Consider the following 5,884-nt stretch of genomic DNA (forward strand, 5'->3'; position numbering starts at 1 on the left):
TTCCCATATCAATTCAATGTATAGATTTGGTACTAGAATGCTAAAAAAGATATAATCCAGATGTGAGAGAGATAAGAGCTGCAGACGGATCCTTAATGGCCAAACTTGACGGAATTTCAATAGCTATTATTCTTCGTTTGCCATATAAGGAAAAGTTCACTCACATCGATAAGAAAAAAGCTTATAAATACTTCAGTGACAATAGAAGCAAATGCCTCAACAATATAGCTAAAGAATGGATGGTTGCGCCATGGGGAGGACAGTCTCAGCTTCCAAAAACACTCAATCGTTCTCTTTTCATCAAAGAGATTTGTTACTTGATTTTGTTACTCCATAGAGTGACAGGAAGTCCTGACTCCACTGAGTTTGAAATGTGGATGCATCTCTTCATAACAGTCATCTCTATCGGTAAACAATTCATTGACTAGGGCCATCTCATCAACAACTGCATACATGACCAGTTAGTGCACTTCAAAACAAGTCAATGCTTCCATATGATCTCTTACTTGATATATGCTATTGCTAATTTGACGTCATGGCCAAGGTTAAGTACTAATGGTGTCCTGAATCAAGAAACTCAAGTTTACCATTATTACAAGCAATTGCAACTTGAGGAAAGCTTTGTGTATTTCAGGCGGGTGAATGATGCTTTCACAATGTGGGTAGTAAGGTTATTACAACGAGACATTGCCACTAGAATATCAAAGGAAGCCGCTAAATTGATAAAGAAATATGGAAGTTTCTTCATCCAGTTTCCAAGATTTACCTATCTTCGAGTAGGAGGATTTTAAGGTTATCGACACAAGCTACCCAGATATGTTGATGATAAGCTCATTTTAGTTGAGCTTTGTCGGCAATTGGTTTCAATTCAAAAGAAATGTAGAGATAGAAAGAATAAAGGGGTAGCCTTTCCCATTTGTCTCGGACACTATAGATGTGATTCAAGTTCAAGAGCAGATGAGATAGAAAAATATTTATCCAAGGTCAACCTGTATCTGTACCAGATGAGGTTCCCTTTTGATAGCAAGGATTATGTCAAGAATAGCTTAAAGTTAGGTCCTAGTTGTTTTCATTTTCCTAATCCCGAAGACTTTTGGGAGGATTGCGAAGATGAGTTCGAGGTTAGAAAAAGAGATTGGACCAGGTTAACTTTGAAGCAAATGAAATATTTCAAGATGGATTGGACCATAGAAGGCATTGAAGATGATGGATCTGATTTGATTGATCCTATCTATTTTGAGCAAGTCCAATCCTAGCCACTTCCCAGTTTGAATTGGGTAGATCTGGAAATGAGAGATGTCAAAGAAAGAACAAGTTTTGTAATCAAGAATTTTGAAGCCTAGATTAAGGAGAAGATTACTCAAATGACTGCTGCCAGACCAACAAAGGAAACTCCAAGAAGGAAAGGAAGTCAGCTTGAGAGCTCTACGTCACTGCATTCTTCCCATACTCCAGCTAGGGATACTCCTTCTTACCAGAATACTCAAGGAAGTGATGGAGATGAAGACCCTCCAAAGAGGAACAATCTTCAAAACACATGTGGTGATGAACCCCAACAAAAGAGGAAGAAATCCAGAGCAAAAGACATAGAAGAAAATTCTATTGCAAGTCAAGTAAAGGATCAAGTTCCAATGGAAATTTTGGATGACACAAGATTTGATGATGGAATGCATTCCATATCTACCTCAGTTCCTATTGAATCCCTATGACAAGAAGCACAACAAAATACTTTAGTCATGGATTCATCATTTCCAAGCAATCCAAGTAATCAATTTGAAGAAATCAGAGAGGTGACTACAACACTAGTAGCAAGACAGGAAAACATCCAAGAGTCCACAAAAAATTCTTCATTCCCATGGTTAGAACAAAGTCTATTGAAGAAGAGGAAGGTAGAAAAGCTAGTGGTACCTGAATTTAGTAGCATATCTGATCTTTTTGAAAAAGCTGAAAAACTGAAGAAACTCAAAGTATCCTCAAGAATAAAGACTGATCCAAATTCAAGGAATATGTGCTTAGAGATTGTTCAACCCATATCTAAGAAAGATACAAATGAGGCCACCTCTGCAGACTTTGTCATGACGAAGATTGATATGGGACCTTCTTCTCATGAGTCTGATATACAAAACTTTAATGTGACGGCAGCCAGAATGGCGGAGAGAAGTGAAAATGATAAGCAATCCAAGGATCAATAGAAACAACAAGTGCACACTTTGTCTTCTTACTTGAGATCCGTAGTTGATACCTCCACTATGCCACTAAGTGTAGATCGCCAGCCAATTATATTTACACCAGAAGGAGTAATTGAAAGGAATGTTATGGATAATCTTCAAAAGTACCAAGCCTATGGAAAGGTAATTGAAGGTTGGGTAGAAAAGGTCAAAACTCTTGGATGTGATTTCCTAGTCCAAGCAAAATCTATCCATGATGAGGCCTTAATAAAGAAAAATACTATTGAGAAAGACTTGAAGAATGTCAAGAAAGAGGAGGCAGCTTGGAAGGAAATTGTGAATGATTTCAAACAAATGATAGAAATTGGAATGGACACCCTTGCAACTAAGAAAATCCTGCCTAGTAATGAAAAAGATTATCTAGAAATATGGATAGAAAGGATTAACTTGAAACTAGTGATCATAGATCAAGTTTCATCAGAATTAGAAAAGCTCATGCTTTTATGTGATCAAGTGTGTACCAAATTCCAAGGACAACTCACTACTCTTCTCCCAGATGTGACATTGATGGAAGATTTGCAAGGGTTACAAAATAGCTTCCAGAACATGGTAGATCAACAGCTCTTTAACAAGACAAACTTCAGTGAAAATACCATCGAAAGGTTGATTGATATTTACTATTCCTTGAGAACTTCTATGCCTCAAACACTCAGCATGGTGACAGAACTAAGTGGCATTCGTAGAAACTTGAAGACATGGAAAATGAGGATAGCTAACATCCTAATTCCCAAAGGAAAATCTGTCACTTCGGCCATTCGACTTTTCAGAATCTTCAGAGACAAAGGACCTGGACAACCTAATGTGCCTATAGAAGCAACAACCTCATCGACAATGCAAGGAGTTAGCTTAGAATAAGTGCAGAGTTGCATTTTGTATAGTCTCCATTTTTGTTGTGTTACTCGCATCATGTTTTTGTCTTTCTTTGTAAATACTCTCATGATCGAGTTTCCTTTCTCTCATCTCTATTTCTGTATTGTAATAAAGGATAATCTTGGCTCTTTTCATATGAGGTAGTTATCCTAAGTTCTCATTTTGGGTAGTTATTCTAAGTAGTTAATTCTCCCAAAGTTGAGGAAGTTATTTCAAGTAGTTGAGGAAGTTATAAAGTAGTTATAAAGGTGGTTAGGGTAGTTACCTCATGTGGTTACCACTTCACTTATATATACTTTATTATTATTCAATGTAGAGAGACTCCACTTTTTTACAAGCTTTGTATGAGAGACTTGGATAGTATTATTCAAGAAATTAAGCAATAGAGATCAATTTGGATGTGTGTTCAACTTATTCTCATGGGTTATTATCAATGTTCTTATGTTTAATTGATGATTACCTAATGCTTTCCCTTTAACATTGAATGTGAAGAAGATTATTTCAAGTTGTGGTATCTCAAACTTGATTATATGGAATTTATTTTAAACTAGATTCATACCTTTAATGGCGTTCAATTTTTTTTTATTGTTCGTTCTTTAAATTTTTGAAAAATCCAAATACCCCCATTATATGAGGGAGCTGCCCCTCTCAAACACAGAGAAGAATTACCATTCTTTTGTTTTTGTGATTCTTCAACTATTGTGAACGCTTTGTTGCTAATTACAGGGCAAAACAGAGTTTTTCAAGAAAGTTTCGTAAAGAAACAAATCCGTTTACCAACAGATTTTGGCGACTCTGCTGGGGATACGAAATCAAAACAAGAAGACAGTCACTTTGATATTGTTTTTACTTGCCTATCATGAAACAAGATGGTTCTTTCGCATGAGAACCTCTTCCCTGTGCTACAACCAAATCTTGATTGGATTCATGCAGAGCAAGAAGATATACTTTCGCAATTGGATACTTTAGCTTGGAGGAATAGAAGAAGTAGGGCTGAATATCAAAGAGTAAGTGCTATATTGGTAGAAGAAGAAAGACAAGCTCAAAATTCAGTGGTGGTCTGTGAAAGAATAGTGGAAAATTTCCTCGCGTGTTCTTGATTCTATTAAATCAGCAACCAAATCAAAGACAACCTAGAATATGACAAGTTGATCCAGAATACTAACAAGTGCATCAAGTGTTGGTGGAAGAAGTTGAATTATTACTTTCTTAGGAGAGTACATCCTAGACAATAGCTTATTGTCATTAGGAGAATTTTCGTGCTTCCTAGGTGAAAAAGACAAAATATTTGATGTATGCAAGACCAATACAAGCAAGGTGATTAGCAAGCACGCTGGCAAGCAAAAGGTATACTAGAGGTGATAGAAGCAAGGGTATCATTGACCTTGATTTCCCTGAACTATACAAAGTTGATTTTTCCACACCTTCTACCACTTATAAAAAGGAAGTTAAGTCTACTAGTAGACCTTCTTCGCCAAAGAAAGCAAGTGCTCATTCCTTATTTGTCCAAGCCTTAACTTTACTTCCTCCTCTTGTTATTAACTTTACACAACCAATAATGGCTCATCCACAACCAGTTCCATGGGGTGCTACCATAGGCCCTCTAGCTTTAGGAAATCAATTGCATGATTTGCCAACAGGTTCAAGGAAGCATCTTCCGAAGTTCTCAGGAGATGGAAAAGTCACCGCAAAAGATCATATTAGTGCCTTCTTTACTGTATGCGCAATCCTCGGAGTTCAGTATGAGGATGTTTCTGTACGACTTTTTGTTGAAACTCTAATTGATGCCGCAGCTGAATGGTTTAATTAGTTACCATCTGGTTCCATTACTAATTGGGCGACTCTGTTACAAAAAATTGAAGAAAGATTTAAAACTATAGATGATGGTCATTTACTTCTTGTTCAATTAACCCAAATGAAGAAAGAAGTGCATGAACCTATGAGAGAGTTTGTGGCTCGTTTCAACAAAATAGTCAATAAATTAGCAGCTGATAAGAGGCCTACGAAGGAAAATAAAAAATGTTTCTTCATTAATGCACAACCTCTTGACATCAATTTCCAAATAAGAAGAGGACGAGTAGCTGATCTCACTGCAGCACAAAGGTTAGCCATTGAAGTTGAAGATGACCTACTGAGTGCTAGAAAGTGGAATAAAGAATTACAGAAAGGAAAAATTCAACAAGCCAATCCGGCAACTACTGATCCAATGATTCAAAAGCTAGCTGATGATTTACTTTAGTTGAAGAAGCAATTACCACAGAATCCACCACCTATGTATCAAGATATTCCTAGAAGGAATTATATCCCATATCAACAAAACCAGCAACCAAAGCTACCAACTCCAACACCAAGGTTGACGATTGAGCATCCATCTACAAGTAATCGTCAAACTGCTGCAATGTGTGATTTTCATCTCACAATAGACCATGATGGAGCTTCATGTCCCGAGATGACTAGGTTTATGCAGATGAACCAGACTAGTGAAAAGATAGAAGAATATGTTGAAGATGAAACTAATCAACAGTTTGGTCCACCTACAGTCAACTTTTTAGAATATGAGTCTGGCGAGGAAAAAGAGAAAGATAGTGACATAAATAATCATTCATGTAATGTGTTTACAAAGAATTGACTCCAGAAGATTGGGGAGAAAGCTAGAATTGGCGCCAGAAGCTTGGGGAGAAAGCTAAGTTAACTACAAAAGATAAAGAGGTGGATGAGGTTCCTAAGCAAATTCTTTCCAGGAAACAAAGTAAAGAAGAACTAGGATCATCTAGGAAAGTTGAAAA

Source organism: Cryptomeria japonica, unplaced genomic scaffold, assembly GCF_030272615.1.
Source record: "Cryptomeria japonica unplaced genomic scaffold, Sugi_1.0 HiC_scaffold_139, whole genome shotgun sequence".
Lineage (NCBI taxonomy): Eukaryota > Viridiplantae > Streptophyta > Pinopsida > Cupressales > Cupressaceae > Cryptomeria > Cryptomeria japonica.